Genomic DNA, 25,008 nt, shown 5'->3' on the forward strand with positions numbered 1-25,008 from the left:
GGTGAATAACTGAAAGCTTTTCTTCCATGATCAGGAGCAAGACAAAGATGACCACTCTTGCTTTTATTCAAGCAAGTATAGGACGTCCATCCACAGCAATCAGACAAAAAATATACAGCATCCAAATTGAAAGGGAAGAAGAAAAACTGTCACTATTTGCAGATGACATGATATGATACAAAGAAAACCTTAAAGACTTCACAAAAAACTATTAGAATTAATGAATAAATTCCTTAAAGCTTCATGATACAAGATGAATATACAGAGGTCTGTTGCATTTCTATACACTAATAATGAACTATCAGAAAAAGAAATTAGGAAAACAATACCATTTACAATTGCACCAAAAAAACTGAAATACTAAAGGATAGGTCTAACCAAGGAAGTGAGAGACCTATACACTAAAAACTATGAGATAATAATGAAAGAAAATGAAGATGACAGAAATAAATGGCAAGATATACCATGCTCATGAACTGGAAGTTTTAATATTATTAAAATGTCCACAGTATGCAAAGTAGTCAACACATTCAATGCAATTCATATAAAAATACCCATGGCATTTTTCACAAAATTAGAACAAACAATCCAAAAATTTGTATGGAATCACAAACACCCCACATAGCCAAAGCAGTCTTAAATAGGAAGAACACAGCTAGAGGAATCATGCTCCTTGATCTCAAACCATCCCACAAGGCTGCAGTAACCAAAACAGTATGATACTGGCACAAAAACAGACACACAGACAATAGAACAGAATACAGAGCCCAGATAAACACTCACATCAATTAATGTATGATAAGGGAAGCAAGAATATACAATGGAAAAAAAGCAGTCTCTAGAATAATTCACATTGGAAGAAATGGACAGCTATATGTAACAGAATGAAACTAGATAATATTCTTACACAAAAACAATAGACCTATAGAGTATCATGCTATGTGCAATAAGTAAGAGAGATAAAAACAAATACCATTTGATTTCACTTATGTAGAATCTAAAGAAAACAAATTAACAAACAAGTGAAGGCTAGCAGAGGGGAAAGAGGGGGATGGGCAGAATAGGTAAATGAGAATAAGAGGGAAAACTCCAGTTATAAAATAAATAAGTCATGGGGCTGTAACATATAGCATAAAAAGTGAGTCAATTAATATTGTGATAACTTTGTATGGTGACGGATGGTAACAGAACTTACTGTGGGGATCATTTCCTAATGCAAATAAATATTGTGCACACCTGAAACTGATATAATTTTGTAAATCAAGTATATTCCCATTAAAAAAAGAAAAATATGATTTTTGCTTATCCATTTGTATTAAAATATAGTTAATTTACTTGTGCCAATTTCTTTTGTACAGCAAATGACACGTTCATTTTCATGTTCTATCACAAGAGATTGGATAATATTGTAAGTCAAGCATACTTCCATTAAAAAAAAAAACTAAAATATGACTGAGGAAATAAAAAAGTATCATGCAATGAAGTATGTAGAGATGTTAATCATTAAACCATATTATTGTAAAATTCATCAATGAATATATACTTACGATTATCAGAAATAGTTAATGTCAGGTTATGTGCTATGACAATAGTTATTAGGTGATACTAGCAAATATAATTATGGTGATAAAAAGGATCATAAAACATTGTTTATTATGAATTTTAAATTGGAAACTAGATATAATGTTGGAAATAGCAACTCCATTTTACTACTATTTTGTATGATAAACATGGACTGTCAGAGTTACTGATAGGTTTTGGAAAATACAAATCTTTCAAGGGCTAGAAATATAAAACAACTCAAAGGACACTGGGAAATTATATTCAGGGGATTAAGCTCTCATTCAGATTTGATGGAGAGATTAAAAGCTTCAGAGACAAGCAAAAGCTAAGAGAATTCAGCACCTCCAAACTAGCCCTACATCAACTACTAAAGGAACTTCTCTAGGCAGAAGAGGAAAAGCCATAGTTAGAAACAAGAATATTAAAAATGAAGAGTCTCACTGGTAAAGGCAAAGATAATTTAAAAACAGGAAATCACCCATTGACAAATATGATATCCAAACTAGCAAGCATGGAAGAGGAGAGGACAAATGCATAACATTGAAAATGCATTTGAAATTAAGGAGACCAGCAAGATGAAACAATCTGCACACATATAGATGGATATATCAAAATAGGGAACCACTAGTCAAATGGTTAAACACATAAATAAGAAAAACCAAGACAAAGATAAAATATAACACTAAACATGGTCAGTAAATCACAAGAAAAGACAGTAAAAAGAGTAAGTGAAGAAAAAAGACCCAAAATAGCAATCCAAAAAGAAAAATAAATAAAAATACATACTTATCCATAATTACATTGAATATAAACTGATTAAATGCTCCAACTAAAAGGAAAAGACTAGCTGAATCGATTCAAAAGCAAGATCCATATATATGCTGTCTCTAGGAGACCCACTTCAGAGCTAATGACATATACAGACTTAAAGTGAGGGGATGGAATAAAATATTACATGCAAATGGAAATTATAGAAAAGCAAGAGTAGCAATACTCCTATCAGACAAAATAGATTTAAAATAAAGAAGGTCACAAGAGACAAAGAAGGACATTACATAATGATCAAAGGATCAATACAAGAATAAATAACAATTTTAAATATATATGCATACAACATAAGAGCAATACAATATATATAAGGCAACTACTAACAGCCATAAAAGTGAAAATTAACAATAACACAATAATAGTGGGGGACTTTAACACCCCACTTACAGCAATGGACAGATCATCCAGACAGACATCAGCAAGGAAACATAGGCCTTAAACGATACACTAGACCAAATACACTTAACTGATATCTATAGAACTTGTCACCCCAAGCAGCAGAATTTACTTTCTTCTCCAGTGCACACAGAACATTCTACAGGATAGATCACATCTTGGACCACAGATCAAACCTTGATAAATTAAAAAAATAATTGAAATTATTTCAAGTATTTTCTCTGATCACAGTGCTCTGAGACTAGAAATAAACTATAAGAAAAAAACAACAAAAACACAAACTTTTGAAAGCTAAACAATATGCTACTACACAACCACTGGATCACTGAAGAAATCAGAGGAAATTAAAAGATACATAGAGACAAATGATAAAGATGCAACATTTCAAAACCTATGGGACACAGCAAAAGCAGTTCTGAGAGGGAAGTTTATAGTAATACAATCTTATCTCAGTAAAGAATAAAAATGCAAATAAACAACTTAAACTTACACTTTAAAATCTAGAGAAGTACAGACAAAGCCCCAAATTAGTAGAAGGAAATAAATCATAAAGGTTAGGGCAGAAATTAATAACAGAGAGAAAGAAAACAAAGCAACTGTATTCCAATAAAATAGACAACCTAGAAGAAATGGACAAATTCTTACAAAGCTACAACCTACCAAGACTGAGCCAGGAAGAAACTCAAAATATGAATAGACCAATTACAAGTACTGAAATTGAAATTGTGACTAAAAAACATCCAAAATACAAAAGTCTAGGACACAGTGACTTCATAGCTGAGTTCTACCAAACAATCAGAGAAGAGTTAACACCTCTTCTCAAACTTTTCCAGAAAATTGCAGAGGAAGGAACACTCTGAAGCTCTTTCTATGAAGCCATTTCCCGATACCAAAACCAGACAATGATACTACAAAAAAAGAAAATTACAGGCCAATATCACTGATGAACATAGATGCAAAAATCCTCAACAAAAATTAGCAAACTCATACAAATATACATTTAAAAGATCATACACAGTGATCAAGTAGGATTTTTCCCAGAGATGCAAGGATTCTTCAATATCAGCAAATGTATCAACGTTATACACTACATCAAACTGAAAAATAAAAACCACATGATCATCTCCGTAGATGTAGAAAAGGCTTTTGAAAAAATTCAATATCCATCCCTGATCAAAATTCTCAAAAGACTGGGCATAAAAGGGAACTACCTCAATATAATTAAAGCCACTTATGACAAACCCACAGCTAACATCATTCTCAATGATAAAAAACTTAAAAGAATTTCCACTAAGATCAGAAACAAGACAAGGATGTCCTCTTTCACCAATGTTATTCACCATAGTCTTGGAAGTCCTAGCCATGGCAATCAGAGAAGAAAAGAAATAAAAGGAATCCAGATTAGGGCAGAAGAAGTAAAACTATCACTGTTTGCAGATGACATGATTCTATACCTAGAAAATCCTAAGACACTACCAGAAAACTATTACAGCTCATCAATGAATTTGGTAAAGTCACTGGATACAAAATTAATACACAGAAATCAATTGCAATTCTACATACTAACAATGAAAGATCAGAAAGAGAAATTAGGGTAACAATCCCATTTATCACTGCATCAAAAATAATAACATACCTAGGAATAAACCTACCTAATGAGACAAAAGACCTGTACTCGCAAAACTGTAGAACATTGATGAAAGCATTCAAAGGAAACACAAATAGATGGAAAAATACACCATGCTCTTGGAATGGAAGAATCAACATAGTTAAAATGACAATACTACCTAAGGAAATCTGCATATTCAAAGCAATCCTTATCAAATTACCAATGATATTCTTCACAGAACTTGGAGAAAATATTTTAAAATTTGTATGGAAACACAAAAGACTCGAGTAGACAAAGCAATACTGAAAAGAAAAAACGGAACTGGAAGAATCAGGCTCCCTGACTTCAGATTATACTACAAAGCTACAGTCACCAAAATGGTACAGTGCTGGTACAAAAACAGAAATATAGATCAAAGGAACAGGATAGAAAGCCCAGAAATAAACCCAACACCTATGGCCAATTAATCTATAGCAAAGGGAGAGGAGGAAAGAGTTGCTTCAATAAATGGTGCTGAGAAAACTGTACAACTGCAAGTAAGAGAATGAAATTGGAACACTGTCTAACACCATACACAAAAATAAACTCAAAATGGATTAAAGACCTAAATGTAAGGTCAGACACTATAAAACTCCTGGAGGAAAACACAGGCAGAAAACTCTTTGACATAAATCAGAACAACATCTTATTTGATCTACCTCCTAGGATAAAAACAATAAAGACACAAATAAACTAAATGGGACCTCATTAAACTCAAAAGCTTCTGCTCAGCAAAGGAAATCGTTAAAAAATGAAAAGGCAAGCCAAAGAATAGAAGAAAAAACATTTTTGCAAATGATTCAACTGACAAAGGATTTAACCTCTAAAATATACAAACAACTCATGCAACTCAACAACAAAAAAACCAACTGAAAAGGACCAAAATAGACAATTCACCAAAGAAGACATACAGATGGCCAGCAGGCACATGAAAAAAAATGCTCAACATCACTAATTATTAGAGAAATGTAGATCGAAACTACTAAGAGGTACTACCTCATACTGGTTAGAATGGCCATCATTAGTATGACAACAAATAACAAATGCTGGAGAGGATGTGGGAAAAAGGTAACCCTCTTACACTGTTGGTGAGAATGTAAATTGCTACAACCACTATGGAAAACAGTATGGAAATAACTCAGAAAACTAAGTAGAGAACTACTATATGACCTGGAAATCCCACTGCTGGGCAAACATCCAGACAAAAATTTCATTGAAAAATATAAATGCATCTGCATGTTCATCACAGCACTATTCATGACAGCCAAGACATTGAAACAATTTAAATTCCCGTCAAAGGATGAATGGATTAAGAAGATGTGGTACACATAAACAATGGAATACTACTCAGCCATAAAAAGGAACGAAATAATGCCATTCGTGGCAACATGGATAGAACTAAAGACTCTCATACTGAATGAAGTTAAGTCACAAAGAGAAAAACACATATGACATCACTTACACGTGGGGTCTAAAATATGGTACAAACAATCTATGGAACAGAAAAGTTCATGGACATGTAGGACAGACTCATGTTTGCCAGGGGGCTGGCAGCAGAAGGAGGAGTGGAATGGACTGAGAATCTGGGGTTAGCAGATGAAAGCTCTTGCATTTTGAGTGGATGTGCAATGAGATCCTGCTGTATAGAATAGGGAACTATATATCTAATCACTTGTGATGGAACATGATGGAGGATAATGTGATAAAAAGAATGTATATATATGAATGACTGGGTCACTTTGCTCTATCGCAGAAATTGACAGAACACTGTAAAAAATGTCAATCATAATAAAAATTTTTTAAAAAATAAATTGAAAGCAACCCCCCAAAATGAAGTAAAAAAATAATTATACTTTTCAAAAATAATAGTCAAAGAGTAACACTGTTTTACATTTCCACAAATTTCCTTAATAACTGGTGTGATGAAGGCATAGAATTCTCAACTTCTTGAATTCAGTCTGTGACAAGATCACTTGTCCTAAGGCCTTTTGAAAAATCAACTATATACTCATTAGGGAATGTGAATGAAAAACGATTGTCATGACAGTAGTTGTGACCTCTGGAGTCCCTAAAGGTTCTTGGGAGTTCAATTTGAGATCCATTACTATAAAACATACTATAATACTACTACAAAAGGGAATATGATTCCCAGGAGATTGGTTAACTGTTTTGTAGCCTAGGTAGAGATAGAAAAGTTGACTATATTTAGACTAGTCAATGTTATTTAATATCTTGAACTATCTCATGCTACTTGTTACTATGGTTTCAGAATTCTATGCTTAATATTGACATCTTTCATCTACTGTCTGAAGCTATTCAATAGCTTATTCAGGAATCCACTTCAAGGACCTTCCTGACCTTAATGAATTTCTTAATTTCATTTATTTTTTATTTTTTATTTTTGTCTTTTCTGGGGCTGCATCCGCGGCATATGGAGGTTCCCAGGCTAGGGGTCTAATCAGTGGTGTAGCCACCAGCCTATGCCACAGCTATGGCAATGCTAGCTGCCTCTGCAACCTACACCACAGCTTACAGCAATGCTGAATCCTTAACCCACTGAACGAGGCCAGGGATGGAACCCACAACCTCATGGTTCCCAGTTGGATTCGTTAATAACTGAGCCACAACGGGAACTCCAGCTTTATTAAATATATTGTTTAACTAGGAAAAAAATCTGTTGAACAGGACTAAATAAACCAAGAATAAAGCAGGATTTAGTACCATACCAATTGTAATTAAAATATTTAGCCCAACAAATAGAATCAGTGCTTACATTTTGATGAAAGTATTTTGAAGTCATGTGAATCAGAAGAATATCCAACATCTCTGGACTGGTAGAAGTTGAATATTTGAGACAAATTATTCTCAGAAACAATAATATGAATAAAAACTTCTTAATGATATATGGAGACAATTAAGCCTATTTTAAATAATTTAATTAATAATATAAAATGACTTCTGTTCATTTCTTTCCTACAACATCATTAAATATTATTGAGTTAGGTCCTGACATTTTATTCAGAATTATATTTCTGGCATTTAATTATTCAGCTCTAAATGTTAAGGATGTCAATTATATAAGCATCCATCTTTTTCACTATGGTCTCCCATCAAACATTAATAGTGGAAGCCTTAATTCATTTCAAGTAGTCTCAAATATCTGTCCTGAAGAAGGCTAACACTCTACAAGTGCTCTGACATCCTCTGTTAAGTAATTACTCTTAAAAATATCTCAGTAAATTCAATGCACTCCCAGAGGCATTTTAAATTATATGTCGTTAAAATGTAATGCTTTCTAAAATGACAAGGTCATGCCAAAAAGCAAAACTACGCTCTATTTTTATCTGAGACATATCTACTCCAATAAAAATGTTACAACTTATGCTTTAAAACCAGGAAAATGAGCCTGTGCTACACTAAGAGATGTAGTAATCAGGGCAAATTGTTATATACACCAACAATAAATCAATACTATGGTCTAATTCTGTGTGATAAAACGCTCCATTTGTGCATAGAGTAGGGCACTGAATATTTTGATATAATTTGGGACAAAATGTACTCACAAAACTGCATGTTGAACTGTCTCTAACATTCCCTCCTGACACTTCAACAGTTTCCTTCTTTTGGGTAGCTAATTTCTAAGTTAGAAAACATGGAAGTTACATGAAATTTTACCTCCGTGTTTAAATGAATATATAAATGAAGGAATGCCTTGCAAGGAAAACTGACCACTATACATTTTTGCCCCTCATTGCAAAATAATAAATACAGTTGGAAAAAATGTAAACATAAAATCCAAAGAGAGTTATGGGGGAAAATTAACCTAATTCCATTCTTACACTACAGAACAGAAAAATTTTTCTTAGTAAAACTACTTTGATAATCTGGAAATAATTATGTACTGGGTATGCTTTCTAAATTGTCCAGAGTCAGGATATTGACCAAATAGAATCTATTTTATTATTTCCATAAATTCAATCCCCTAGGAAGAATAAATATCATGTCTATGGAGACTGGATACTTATAACAATGACTGAATATACTAAGATTAATACTTTGCTAAGAATTTGATTTTGACATTTAAAAAGAAAAAAATAGTGTATAGAAAGATACTCATTTTCTAGTCTATTGTAAACATGAAAAAGGTATACACAAGTGATAGTTTTAATTTAGATGATTTTTAAAATGTTTACATAATATCAACTCTTACTTGAGTAAATCACTTCTAATATCTCTTCCACAAATATTCTTAACAAATTTTAAATAAATAGCCATCTCACACAAACTCTTCTAGTGAAAAGAAAAAGAGAGAACTCCATTTCTGAAGACATTTGAGCAAAATGAACTAGACAGCAAAACACAAAAAGAACATTAAAAGAGAGGGAAATAAGTTAATCTTGCTCATGGACCTAGATGAAAAATCTTAAAATACAAATTCATTTAGCAAAAGATTATCAATCAAATGAAGATTATTCCAGAAGTTGAAGTTTTTTGTTTTTTCAGTAATATTCATGTTATTTGTTTCAATGCATAATAAAAAAAGAAAGAAAAATTATGTTTTCTTTTTTAGATACCCTGGAGAGCATTTTATAAAAATGTATTGATATGTTTACAATATTAACAATAAGCATATAGCAGACATCTTATCCATAATGAATTATTTAAAGTTTTTCTCAAAAGGTAGACAGACCACCAAAGGAACAGAATTTGGTGTCCAGATAGCTATCTGTACATATATTGTCATTCAAATTGTGCTAACAATGACACTAATTCAAACTGAAGAAGAATGATCTTTCTGAAAAAATGGTTTTGGATAACTGAATGTCTCTAAGAAAATAATTGAAAAAGGCAAACCAATTAAAAAATCACAGAATAAAATATAGGAGACTATTTTATGTCCTTAGTTATACAAATATATCTTTAAAAAGACATGGAAGTGGAAAAGAATTTGGTTATATTAAGAAACCGTGTTTATTGAAAAACACAATTAAGAGAATGAAAAGACCAAAGAGAGTGGTTGAATATTTTCAGTATGTACATCCAACAAAAATTCATATATAGAACACAAAAGGCAAATTAACAACTCAATGGGAAACAAAAATAGCTACCTCAAAAAGTTTATCCAATTATCCAGTTAACACATTGAAACAGTATGTAACTTAGTCATCAGAAAAATGCAAGTTAAAATCAAAAGGCAATATTATTACACACCACAAAGACTGGCTAAAATTAGGACAAAAAATTCAAATTTATCTGAATAAATAAAATATAAAATTAATTCAAAAATAAATTCAGGAGTTCCCATTGTGGCGCAGTGGTTAATGAACATGACTAGGAACCATGAGGTTGCAAGTTTGATCCCTGGCCTCATTAAGAATCTCATGTTGCCAGGAGCTGTGGTGTAGGTTGCAGACACAGTTCGGATCCCACATTGTGGGGTAGGTTGGCGGCTATAGCTCCGATTAGTCCCCTAGCCTGGGAACCTCTATATGCTGCGGGTGCGGCCCTAGAAAAGACAAAAAGACAAAAAAAAAATCCAAATGTAGGTTATAATATAGAGAAAAGGAATTCTTCTGCACCTTTGGTGAAAGTGTATTATTTTTAACTAATTTGGAAAACTTCTTGGCAGCATCTACTGAGCTTAATATATGAATATTATTTAATCAGCAACTACACTCCTTGCTATAATCCAAGAGATCTTTTTATGGATGTTTGCCATGATATAGGAACAAAAAATATAACTAACTACTCTTATTGTAGGAAGCACAAATGAGAAACAACTCAAATGCCTTCCAATGCATGTGGTATATTCAAACATTGAACCTTTACATGATACTGAAAATAATTATATACACATGTAACAAGAAAGATGAAACTTAAAATATTTTAATACAAAAAAATGGAAACTTAGGTACATGTAAAAGCTCTACATATTTTATTCTATTTAAAATTTAAAACACAACAAAAATCTTTCTGTGAAAAGTCAGCATTGTGGATACTCTTGGAATAAGAAGTGACTGGAATCAGTATTTGGAGTACTTCTGGGATGCTATAAACTGTAGTTCTTAATTTGGGTACTGTGCAACTCATTAATCTGTGCTCTTGTAATTTTAGCACTTCTCTACAAAGTACTTCTAAACAAGCTTATAATATACAAAATATAGGTTGGGAAAGAAAAAAGTTAATATATTAATGTACACGCTTAAATTGAGAAAAGTGATAGAAACTGATATAGTAAGAAATAAATTTATCTTTGCAAACATTTGAAAGCAGAACTGAACAGCCGGACAGCAAGGACTATGAAACTGCTGTGTTACAGTCTATATGTAAACAGTGTGTTTTCTTTATATTTTTACTTTAATGTTAAGATTTTTCTCAAGACCATTACAGATTCCTTTCAGAAACGATATACAAATACAGAGGAGTGAGAGAATGAATCCGAATAAGAAATTAGATTTATTTATCTATCATCTGAGCCAATGTAGAGTGCAAAATTTTCATTAATGCTAAACTAGATATTCACTTTGTCTCTGAAGAAATTACTGTAGATGTGATGTTGGATGTGATGTTACATTGAGCTAATATTTAATATTTAGGAGAATTAACATGTGAGAGCCATCAGAAATATTTTTTTAGATTACATGTTCGTTAGTCATCATTATACTAAGAAATGGGATGCATATGTTAATAAACAGTATTCAGGGAAGTTCCCTTTGTGGCTCAGCGATTAACAAACCCAACTAAGATCCATGAGGATGTGGGTTCAATCCCTCGTCTCGCTCAGTGGATTGAGTATACAGCATTGCCATGAGCTGTAGTGTAGGTTGCAAACAGGGCTTGGATCCTGCATTGCTGTGGCTGTGGTGTAGGCTGGAAGTTACAGCTCCGATTCATCCCCTAGCCTGGGAACTTCTATATGCCACAGGTACAGCCCTAAAAAGCAAACAAATAAACAAAATACAAAAAAAAAAAAACAGTATTCATAAAGGACATAGTGAGAAATTATTTAAAGGAAATGTAAAAAAATAAGTTAATATTACAGGTAAGTCTCATCTACTATTAAATAATAAAATCTATTATATATTTTTATAGCTAACAATAATTGCTAATTTTATTCTTTACCATTTAATGCATTTATTATGCTGACTCTAATGAATTTTATGCTATTACTAGTTTTTTTTTTATTGTGGTGAAGTCGACAGTACAAAATGTACCATTTTAAGAAGTGAAAGCAAGGACTTAGCTATTTGTATACTCATATTCAGTAGCATTATTCACAAGAGCCAAAAGATGGAAGCAATCCGAGTTCAATGATGACTGAATGGAGAGAAAAAATGTGGAATATGCAGATGGTGGAATATTATTCAGCTCTAAAAAGGAAGGTAATTTTGACACATACTGGGTGAATCTTGCAGACATTATATTAAATGAAGTAGTCAGTAAGAAAAATGATTCCACTTATCTAAGGTACCTAGAGTAGTCAACTTCATAGAAACAGAAATGAGAATGGTTGTTGCTAGGGGGTGGGGGGATTTTTAACTATTTTAAAACTATTTTAAGTATTTTAAACTAAGCAAAAAAGTTAAAATGGAAAATTTATCACAATAAAAATTAAAAATTACCTTATAATCATTTTTAAATGTACATTTCTCTAATACTAAGTAAATTTGCCTGTTGTACAACCATCCCCACCAACAGTTCCCAAGACTTCTCATTTTCCCAAACTGACTCTGTTGTTAATAAAAAATAACTTCCCATTTCCCCATTCCTCCAGATCCTGATAATCACCTGTATGATGTTGCTGACACTTTTTCTTTTGTTTTTATGGCCACACCTATGGCATATGGAAGTTCCTGGGCCAGTGGTCAAATTGGAGCTGCAGCTGTAGGCCTATGCTACAACCACACCACCACCAGATCCAAGCCGTGTCTGTGACCTATGCCGCTGGTTGGGCAATGTCATATCCTTAATCCACCGAGCAAGGTCAGTGATAGAACCTACATCCTCATGGATACTAGTTGGATTCTTATCTAGCTGAATCACAATAGGAACTCCCTACTGATGCTCATTCTATCTACCTATCAACAGGCATACTTCAGAGATATTCTGGGTTTTGTTTCAGACCTCTGCAATAAAGTGCCTATTGCAATGAAGCAAGTCATGCAAATATTTTTGGTTTCCTAGTGCATGTAAAAGTTATGTTTACCCTATACTTTACAGTCTCTTACGTGGAATAATAGCATCATGTTAAAAAAAAGCCATACTTTAATTAAATATACTTTATTGGTAAAAAACACAACCATAATCTGAGCCTTCAGTGAGTCAGAGTAGTAACATCAAAGATCTCTAATCACAGACCACCCTAACAAATAATAATGAAAAAGTTTGAAATATTGCAAATGGTACCAAATATGACACAAAGACAGGAAGTAAGCAGATGCTGGTAAAGAAAATGCTGCTTATAGTATTTCTAAATGCAGTGCTGCCACAAACCTTCAATTTGTAAAAAATGCAATTATCTGCAAAGTGGGATAAAAGGAGGTATACCCGTGTCTGTTTCTCTACTTCCCATCCATCTTTTGATCACATATCTATTTATCTATCTCCATCTGTTCAACATCACAAATACTACATTTACATTTATTTTCTTTCTTTTTCATTCCTTGCTACAACTATTCCATATTATCTACATTTTTGGTTTCAAGAAAACCCTTTAGGATGCCCTTTAGTGGAGGCCTATTGCATCAAATCCTCTTTCACATTTTTTTGTACTAGACATATCCCTATTTTACCTTCATTCTCAAAATATATTTTCGTCGGCTATTAAATTTTGTGTATGTTGTTAATTTGTCACTTTTAAGATAAATGAAATTATCTTCCATTATTTGTGCCAAGAATTTAACACTGTTAATTTAATGAAAGCTTCTCAGAATGTAATCTACTGTTACCTTTTCCCCTCACTTTAAAAGAGGTATTTTACTATGATATGTTTAGAAAAGAATATGTTTAGAAAAGAATATTTTACAATTACTTATACTTGTCATATTTGTTCATATTATTGAATCTTTCCCAATAAGTTTCATTTCTTTTAAAGATGTAAGCCAGTATTTTCTCAAATACTGGATCCTCCCCATCCTCTTTTCCAATCTTTCTGGAATTCCAATTACATGTATGTTAGATCTTCTTCTTTTTAATATTTCCATGTTTATATATTTTCAGGTCTGATTACATGTAGTTTCTCCTGAGATGTTTCTTCATTCATATATTCACCTTCAACTATGTCTAACCTGTTAAAACTATATGCTGAGTTATTGAGTTATTTTAATAATTATATTTTTTCATTCTTAGAATTTATGTTTCATAACTGATATGAATATTCTATATACAGTCCACTCCTGTTGTTACTACCAAGTTTTTAATATCAAGGAATATAGTCAACAGTGTCACTATGAAAAATCTATGTCTATTAATGCCAGTATTTATTAGTTTTCAGTCTATTTCCTTTTTTTCCTATTATTTTTCATAGACCTCACATGTAATACACTTATCTTTTCAAACATATTTTTAAGTAGTTTGTAGAAAATATTTGGAGGTTATGAATGATATTATCTTCTTTTAAGTTCCTAAGAAATGTGAAATCTGGAATCATATGATAATCCTTTATATAGTACTACGCTGATTCAAAGCTATGTTGAAGTTCCTATTAAGTCCAGTATAATTCTGTTTAACCCTTATTCCTAGGGAATAGCTCTTCAAGATTCCAATCCAAATGCTAGGTCACTTCCCAGCTCATGTCCTCAAACTATAGTGGTTTCTGAATTCCAATGTTATATATCCATTTTCAGCCCTTCCCCTGACAAATCCAGAAATAGCAAATACTAAACTGGAGAAAATCAGCCTCATATACTGACTTTCATTTCTGAAGCCTGTCTTCTTTTGAATCTTAGCCCAGAGATTAATAATTTAGTAATGTCTAAATGGTTATCTAATGTCTTCAATGTGTGTGTATGTGTATGTTCATACACTGTGACAAACACACAAGACATCTTTTGACATTAGAACACTCGTTTAGTATGAGTCAGAATCATATTAACATATGTTAGACAGAGGTTATATATTTCTATTATAATAGAAATGTAACACATATGCTAATACATAATGTACATGGTAAGTAACCCTATGTCAAAGAATGGAATTGCCTTAGTTTGGCCAGACACATACATACACACGGACATACAACTTCACTTCTATGTTAATCTTCATTGACTATCTTCATAAAGTAGGGCAAGAGCTCATGAAACTAAAATTATGTTAAATCCACACACTAATAAGTTTAAATGCATATAAAATTTATATCATTTACTGGCATCATTAAAAAAGAATACAAGTAATGCACAACTACTTATAAGAGCAGTTGCAAATATATACATATACATACATTCATATATACACTAATATATGTGCAAATAATTATGCATATACAAATGCACAGATAAGAATAGATTTTCAAATTTGTACCACATATTAAAATACTGTGTATAGACTTTTTCAGTGTTATAAATTCTGACTGGTTTTGACCTTTCTCTTTGAGATTTTGCTCAAAAGAATATAAATAAGAAAATATAAGCTCAATAAATCAATATTCAGCCCATAAAAAGTCAACATTGAGAGTATTATCAGAATATTTCACAAAATATATGTTGTATTAAAATTCACATACTATAGTTTTTACATGAAAAACTATACATGGATCTTCTGTCAAGGGAATCAAAAATTTTTATCTGTGTATGTTTTTAGGATTTCTCTTTCTTTGTATAAAGCAATTACCTTAAAATCTGTAGTTAAAATATAACTGAAACAGGTACAAATAATTATCATAACTTAATTTTTAGTGTAATTTATTCTTTGGATTGAACTGATTAAACTTACTGAAAAAGCTCTAAGTATGTTCTTTATCTAGGCATTTAAGTTGCTCTGACTTCTCATCAACGTTTCTAAGCAAGATGATTTATGTAGAATATTTTGAATTATAGTAATACACACCTTAAGAAATCCAGAAAATGGTGTATCTTCCAATTATAATACCACATTCACTATCCAAGGCAATATCTTCCTCCTTTAGTTGGGAATGGGTATACATGGTTAGGAATAATTTTGACAATATTAACATAACATCTGAATAATATAATGTCATAAAATGATGGTGCTAGGAACAAGTCTCTCCCAAAATTTATTTTGACCTAAAAGTATTTGACATAAAATTGGAATATAAAGACTAAATTTTGGTCACACCTAATTGTAAAAAACAGTATTCTAGAAAAGTTATACCATATTTTGGAATAGATGCACAAGTCTAAGGGAATACTGATATTTAAAAAGAGTGGTCACTTTTGGAAAAAAAATTTTACATTTTAAATAATTATAATTATTTAATCTTAATTTTTCTTACTTATCTATCTACTCCATGATCATCTTTACTCCATTTTAATTTTATTTAATACTTCTTAAAATAGTTCCCTCAAAACCAACAATGATTTATTTTATAGAATTTAATAATACTTTGAATACCCAAGCCTCATGACATAGATTCCAGAAATACTTAGTTTCAAATGCCTTCTTAGAAATTGTGTGCCAATCAACTTAAAGGTGGTAAATTCATGTCTTTGAACTTTTTGTTCATTTTAAAAATGGGAAAAATAATAAAATCCAATTAACCTGGTTGCTAAATTAATCTGTTGAGAAACAGCTTGGTGGTTGGCAGAAAAACAGCACTCAAGAAATTACTACCACTATTAAGTATGATTATTAGTAATACACTTAAACTGGATTATTCTGGAAATAATACATTTTTAATAAAATTGTTTCCTAGTCTAATGATTTAGCTGGATTTTCAGAAAGTTTGCTCTAAACCTTACACTATATAGTTTTGAATCGTCTTTCAACATTCAATTTTTTTCCAAATGTGAACTAATAATGTATTAGCTACTACATTCTAATAATTTTAACCAAAGCCACATGACAAAACTCATTCGTATTACTTCTTCTGTAAATTAAATATTTTTCTACAGAATGATAGTGTGTTAAATATATTAAAATACCTGATAGAAATATGCAGAAAAATAAGACAATTATTACATAATCCCAAATGCCAATTATTTCCATTCTGTTTTTGGTCGTTTCCTTTCTTTGCACATATTCATTTACAGATTTATGCAATGACATTAGAAATGGATTTTATGAGGTATCTGAAATAAAGACTGAAGATGAACTTAACATCAAAGCTAGAGACAAACTAATGACAAAAAAAATAAATTCATAAAAAAGATGGGAGATTGGATGTTTTTGTGGTATTGCACATATATCAGGTAAGCTGTGCATACCTAGGAAGAAAAATTAGTCTTTTTGGTCATTATGCCATACTCAGAGTTCTCAAACAAAAAATTGAAGAAATAAGGAAGCCAGATAGCACACAAATGCAAGTGTCTTAGGATGACAAAAGAGGCTTAAAATCAAATCCATACTGTTAAAATATAAGGAAGGAGCAGTTGAAGAAAAACAAAAAATAACTCTGAACATTCAATTCTACATGACTTGGAAACAAAAAGGATGTAGGAAGAGAGAGTGATAGAGTGCCTTTCTCTGGAGGTAGCCATTTTGGGAAAATCTGGCCCCACCTGTCAGCACTGAGAAACCCCAGACCAAACAACAATCTAGGTGGGATCATAGCCCTGTCCCTCAGTAAACAGACTGCCTAAAGACCCCCCAGGCACACAGATGCCTCTAATCCCATCCAGAGACAAAGCCCCACTCACCAGAGGGATAAGAATCAGCTCCACCTACCAGTGGGCCCACAGCAAGCCCCCATACAGACTTCAGCCCCAAGGGGTGCAGACACCAGAAGTAAGAGAGGCTACAACTCTATTAGCTATAAAAAGGTCACCACACCAAAAACCTAAAAAAAATGAAAAGGCAGAGAACTATAACTCAGATGAGGGAGAAAGAAAAAAACCCAGAAAATCAGCTAAGTGATCAGGAGAGTCTCAGCCTCCAGGAAAAAGACTTTAGACTGTTGATGCTGAAGATGATGCAAGACATTGGAAATAAACTGGAGGCAAAGATGGATAACTTACAGGAAACACTGAGGAAAGAGATACAAGATATAAAACTTAAATGAGACGCAAAATACAATAACTGAAATAAAAAATTCACTAGAAGCAGCTCACAGCAGAATACAGGATGCAAAAGAATGAATAAGCGAGGTGGAGAACAGATTAGTGGAAATTATGGATGCAGAAGAGAAAAAAAGATTGAAAACAAATGAAGAGAGTCTCAGAGAACTCTGGGACAACATTAAATGCACCAACATCCGTATTATAGGGGTGCCAGAAGGAGAAGAGAGAGAGAAGGAGACAGAAAAAATATTCCAAGAGATAATAGCCAAAAGCTTCCCTAACATGGGAAAGGAACCACTCACTCAAATCCAGGAAGCACAATGAGTACCAGATACAATAAACCCAAGGAGGAATACACTGAGACACATATTGATCAAATTGACCAAAATTAAAGACAAAGAGAAAATACTGAAAGCAGCTAGGGAAAACAAAATAAAAGGGAACCCCCATAAGCTTATTGGCAGATTTTTCAGCAGAAATTCTGCAGGCAAGAAGGGAGTGGCATGATATACTTACTGTGATGAAAGGAAAATAAACTCCAACAGAGATTACTTTATCCAGCAAGGCTGTCATTCAGATTTGAAGGAGAAATCAAAAGCTTCACAGATAAGAAAAAGCTAAGAGAATTCAGCAACACTAAACCAGCCCTACAACAAATACTAAAGGAACTTCTCTAGGCACAAAAGAAAAGACAGCAACAGGAAAAAAAAAAATACCACAAATGACAAGGCTCACCAGTAAACGTATATAAAGATACGAAATCATCCATGCACAATTATGCCACCAAAATCAGAAATCATGAGAAGAGGTGGGTACAAATGCAGGACACTGGAGATTAACTTGCAATTAAGAGACCAACAATTTAAAACAATCTCATGTACATATAGACTCATACCAAAACTTCAGAATAACTGCAAACCAAAAATCTACAATTGATACACAAAGAAAAATCAACTCAAATACAACACTAAAGATAGTCATCAAACCACAAGAGGAGAGAACAAGAGAAGAAGGGAAGAAAAAAGAGCAACAAAAACAAATCAAAAGCAATTAATAAAATGTCAATAAGAACATACATATTGGAGTTTCCATTGTGGTGCAGTGGTTACCGAATCTGACTAGGAACCATGAGGTTGCAAGTTCGATCCCTGGCCTTACTCAGTGAGTTAAGGATCCAGTATTGCCGTGAGCTATGGTGTAGGTCACAGATGTTGCTGGGAACCCACTTTGCTGTGGCTGCGGCATAGGCCGGCGGCTACAGCTCCTATTACACCCCTGGCTTGGGAACCTCCATATGCCATGGGAAGCGGCCCTAGAAAAGCCAAAAAGATTAAAAAAAATAATAACATACATATCAATAATTACCTTAAATATTAATGAACTAAATGCCCCAACCAAAAGACACAGACTGGCTGAATGGAGATGAAAACAAGACCCATATATATGCTGTCTTCAGGAGACCCACTTCAATTCTAGGGACACATACAAACTGAAAGTGAGAGGATGGAATATTTCATGCAAACGGGGATCAAAAGAAAGCTGGAGTAGCAATACTCATATCAGAAAATAGACTTTAAAATGAAGAATATTTTAAGGGACAATGAAGGTCATTGCATAATGATCAAAGGATCAATACAACAAGAAGATACAACAATTTTAAATATCTACACACCCAACATAGGCAACTGCTAACAACCTTAAAAGGACAAATCAACAATAACACAATCATAGTGGGGGACTTTAACACCCCATTTACAGCAATGGACAGATCAACCAGACAGAAAATCAATAAGGAGACACAGGCCCTGAATGAAGTATTACACCAGATGTACTTAATAGATATTTATAGGACATTCCATCCAAAAGCAACAGAATACACATTCTGCTCAAGTGCACATGGAACATTCTCTAAGAATGATCACATCTTGGACTACGAATCCAACCTAGGTAACTTTAAGAAAACTGAAACAATATCAAGCATCTTTTCGACCACAATGCTATATGACTGGAAATTAACAAAAAGAAAAACTGCAAAAAACACAAACACATGGAGACTCAACAACATGCTACTAAACAACCAATGGATCACTGAAGAAATCAAAGAGGAAATTAAAAAAAACCTGGAAGCAAATGAGAACAAAGATATGACACTGCAAAACCTATGGGATGTGGCAAAAGCCATTCTAAGAGAAAAGTTTATATCAATAAAAGCCCACCTCAGGAAACAAGAAAAAGCTCAAACAAATAAGCTAACCTTATATCTAATGCAGCTCTAGAGAAAAGAATAGACAAGACCTAAAGTTAGTAGAAGGAAAGAAATCATGAAAATCAAAGCAGAAATCAATGAAATAGAAACGAAGAAAACCATAGAAAATATCAAGGAAATGAAAAGCTGGTTCTTTGAAAAGATCAACAAAATTAATAAACCCCTAGCCAGACCTATCAAGAAAAAAAAGAGGACTCAAATCAATAAAATTAGAAATGAAAAAGGAGAAGTAACAACGGACATCACAGAAATACAAAGGATCATAAGAAACTAATACATGCAACTATATGTCAATAAAATGGAAAACCTAGAAAAAAATGGACAAATTCTTAGAAAAGTACAATCTTCCAAGACTGAACCAAGACAAAATAGCAAAGATGAACAGGTCAATCACGAGAACTGAAATTGAAACTGTGATTAAAAAACTTCCAACAAACAGGACCAGATGGCTTCAGAGGAAAATTCTATCAAACATTTAGAGAAGAGCTAACACCTCTCCTGAAACTATTTCAAAAAAATTTCAGAGGAAGGGATACTCTCAAATTCATTCTATTAGGCCACCATCACACTGATACCAAAACCAGACAAAGGTCCCACAAAAAAAGAAAACTACAGGCCAATTTCACTGATGAACATTGATGCAAAAATCCTTAACAAAATACTAGCAAACCTCATCTAACAATACATTCAAAGGATTGTACATAATGATCACGTGGGATTTATCCCAGGAATGCAAGGGTTCTTCAATATCTGCAAATCCATCAGTGTGATTCACAACATTAACAAACTGAAGAATAAAAGCCATATGATCCTCTCAATAGACGCAGAAAAAGCCTTTGACAAAATCCATCACCCATTTCTGATAAAAACCCTTCAGAAAGTAGCCATAACGGGAACCTACCTCAACATGATACAGGCCATATATGATAAACCCACAGTGAACATCATTCTCAATGGTGAAAAACTGAAAGAATTCCTGCTGAGATCAGGAACAAGACAAGGATGTCTGCTCTCTCCACTACTCTTCAACATAGTTTTGGAAGTCCTAGCCACAGCAATCAGAGAAGTAAAAGAAATAAAAGGAATCCAAAATGGAAAGGAAGAAGTAAAAGTATCACTATTTGCAGATGACATGATACTATACCTAGAGAATCCTAAAGGCTCTACCAGAAAACTGTTAGAGCTCATCTATGAATTTGGCAAAGTCGCAGGATACAAAATTAATACACAGAAATCAATGGCATTTCTATACCCTAACTATGAAAGATCAGAAAGAGAAATTAGGGAAGCAATCCCATTTACCATCACATCCAAAAGAAGAAAATACCTAGGAGTAAACATACCTAAAGAGACAAAAGACCTGTACTCTGAAAACTATAAGACACTGATGAAAGAAATCAAAGATAACACAAAGAGATGGAAAGACATACCATTATCATGGATTGGAAGAGTCAATATTATCAAAATGACTATGCTACCTAAGGCAATCTACAGATTCAATGCAATCCCTATAAAATTACCAAGGACATTTTTCACAGAACTCGAACAAAATATTTTAAAGACTGTTTGGAAGCACAAAAGACCCAGAGTAGCCAAAGACATCCTGAAAAAGAAAAACGGAGCTGGAGGAATCAGGCTCCCAATCTTCAGACTATACTACAAAGCTACAGTCATCAAAACTGTATGGTACTGGCACAATGACAGAAATAGAGATCAGTGGAACAGGATAGAAAGCCCAGAATTCAACCCACGCACCTATAGCCAACTCATCTATGACAAAGGAGGCAAGAATATACAATGGAGAAAGGACAGCCTGTTCAATAAGTCATGCTAGGAAAACCGGACAGCCACATGGAAAAGAATGAAATTAGAACACTCCCTCACACCATACACAAAAATAAACTCCAAATGGATTCAAGACCTAGATATAAGACCAGACACTATCAAACTCTTAGAGGAAAACATAGGCCAAACCTCTCTAACATAAACAAGCAGTATATTCTCAAATCCACCTCTTAGAGTACTGACAGTAAAAACAAAAATAAACAAATGGGACCTAATCAAACTTAAAAGTTTCTGCAACACAGTAAAGAAACCCTAAACGAAATGAAAAGCCAACCCACAGAATGGGAGAAAATCTTTACAAATGAAGAAACTGACAAGGGATTAATCTCTAATATTTATAAACAACTTTTGCAGCTCTATACCAAAAAACCAAACAACCCCATACAAAAATGGGCAGAAGATCTAAACAGACCATTCTCCAAATAGACATACAAATGGCCAAAAAACACATGAAAGGATGTTCAACATCACTCATTATTAGAGAAATGCAAATCAAAACCACTATGAGGTACCAACTTACAGTGGCCAGAATGGCCATCATCAAAAATTCTACAAACAGTAAGTCCTGGAGAGGGTGTGGAGAAAAACGAACCCTATTACACTCTTGGTAGGATGGTAAATTGGTGCAACCACTGTGGAAAACAGTATGGAGATTCCTCAGAAAACTAAAAATAGAACTACCATTTGATCCAGCAATCCCACTCCTGGGCATCTATCCAGAGAAAATCATGACTTGCAAAGACACATGTACTCTGATGTTCACTGCAGCACTATTTGCAATAGCCAAGACACGGAAACAACCTAAATGTGCATCAAGAGAGGAGTGGATCCAGAAGATGTGGTACATATACACAATGGAATATTACTCAGCCATTAAAAGGAATGGAATACTGGCATTTTTAGCAACATGGATGGACCCTGAAATTGAGTCAGATTTTGTGTTATGTTATAACAGCATAAGGCTGAATTACAAGGAATGTGATGTGAAAATTGATAGAAAAATAAGTAGTTTAAAAAGATTAAGAATAAATCATTGGAGAAATATAGTTTTTTCAATATATAGCAATAATTAGATCTACATACTGTACAGCACAGGAAACAAAATGAAATTATTAAATTCATTATATATCTTAAAGATAAAAACATGTATGTATCATTTTAATAATTTTTAAAGATCCATATTAAGGAAATTTTTATCATTTTATCTTCTAAATAATATAGTTAGTTTTAATAGAGGTAATGATATCCAAGAAAATTCTTTCAAATCATGGGTAGATATAAATCAATATTGTGGTTCTCTTTGCTTTATCACTAAAAAACAAATCTTTATCTTCCGTGGTGTATTTTTTTGACGTGTGAACCAATGCAAAGTTTTTCAGAAAGTTCTTTTGTACAGGTACATTAGCAGTCTACATAGGGATCCTCTAATGGCATGGATATTATTTTAATGGTTATTTCCAAAATGTGACAAGAAATTCAAGCTAAAACAATGTTAATGAGAACAAAAAACAGACTCGGTGTCTGTCCATGCTCAGCCCATTAGCCCCCACCATTCTTGCTCCCCTCAGCAATACAAGTTAATGAGGGTCGGAGAGCTTCACCCTGAGTAGAGATTGAGAGGGGCAACCCTATCATGTTGAATGTCTTATGATTTTACTCTGTCACTCATGCTGTTAAGTTACTGATTTGTTGTTGTGATTTTTTTTCTTATAAATTTAACCATACTTGCTGGTAAGCTTTCATTTGTCTAAAAAATTATATTACTTTGTTCCAAATGCTATTTTTCCTACATAGCATTGCTTAAATTTTTTTAAGTGTTGTTTATACTACCTTAGTATAAAAACACTTATCAGAAAACTACAGCAAGACCTTATTTTTTAAACATATATTCACATCATTAAATTATAATTTTAGGTCCTATTATTCTCCTCATTCCACCTTGGTATTAACTACTGCAAAGAAAGTCCAGTAAATGACCCTCTTATATACTCTCATCTCATCAAAATAATAAATAATAAAAATAAATAATACTTGGAAATATAAATCAAATACAACTTAAATATTCTGTACTTTCAGAGTTACCTCTACTCAAAGAAAATACAGAAAGGATATAGGAGACACTGTGATTAACTGGGGGTTGGGGAGTATGCTTCTTCAGGCCAGAGAAATTATCTAGATCTATGTCCATAAATGTCAACAACATGGCACCAGCTATAGGTCCTTTAAAAATCATATAATCTCTTTGACTCTTGTTTGTGTCCTTTATAAAAGCAATAATAAAAACTAAGGAATATTCTAGGAAAAATTTCATCATGTAAAATATATGTGTGTCTATACACAAAATATTAATAACCAACTCCATAGTGAAATATGTGTATACACAAATACATGAGGGTACACAAAAAATACAAATATACACATATATTTACATATTTAACTTAACTAAAATAATGAGAATTATGATGTTTGACAATGGTGTGTAACAGTCCATTATTTTTTGTTCATTTATTGATCCAGTTGTTCATCTCCTTGATTTGAATATGAATTCCATGAGACATGGAACAATTTTGTTCACTACTTAATTTCTGGCATCTGGAACAACATCTTGCATCAATGAAATATGGACAAATGACAAAAGGATAGAAACATGGTCATTGGATTAGAACAGCATGATGACAGTAATCTGGATGACAACTGTAGCACTGAAGCTTAAAATAAACTGAAAGACATTATTAATGTTTTGAGGTGACATGCTTAAGTAAAAAGAAAACTTGGTCACAGATTCGATCTTAGAGTGGAAAAATGATACAAAAATAAATGGCTTTAGTGATGTGAAAAGTAGTTGGAAATTGACAGAAAAGGGAAACAAATTGAAATGATATAAAATGGACATGTACTTTACATTAATTTAGGAGACAGTTAAAAGAAGAGTTATGTAAGAAGTTATCAAAGAATTGAGCTCTTGTCAAGACTAAGAACTGAAAGAATGAAAATACTGGGACCAAAATAAAATTGAAGACTGGTAGGTATGGCTATAAAGGTAAGCAAAGATTTTTACCATTTAAAATCCTGTAGGGTAGTTTAAGAATTTTGAGATATCTTATAAGAGCAACATGGAGTACCTAAATAATTTTAGGCAAAGAAGTTGAAATAAAAGTTTTGTATTTTTTGAGAAATTACTCTCAGTGCAATGATAAAGCTAAGAATTGATATGAGTAGACTTGTAAGGGATGGCATAGGAAAAGAAACATGCAGCCTTGATATGGTATCAGTAATTAGCAAGGGAAAAA

At 32.8% G+C, this 25,008-nt stretch overlaps 1 long non-coding RNA gene across 1 annotated transcript in view; it reads right to left on the bottom strand.

The window, feature by feature from the left end:
• The window catches only part of LOC110262111, a 127,019-nt gene that overhangs the window by 74,769 nt on the left and 27,242 nt on the right, over positions 1-25,008 (bottom strand). The window contains exon 2 of the long non-coding RNA XR_002346688.1: positions 15,479-15,551. This is a non-coding gene — a long non-coding RNA (uncharacterized LOC110262111). The remainder of the gene's footprint in view (positions 1-15,478; positions 15,552-25,008) is intronic.

The sequence above is a fragment of the Sus scrofa genome, chromosome 8 (assembly GCF_000003025.6).
Source record: "Sus scrofa isolate TJ Tabasco breed Duroc chromosome 8, Sscrofa11.1, whole genome shotgun sequence".
Classification (NCBI taxonomy): Eukaryota; Metazoa; Chordata; class Mammalia; order Artiodactyla; family Suidae; genus Sus; species Sus scrofa.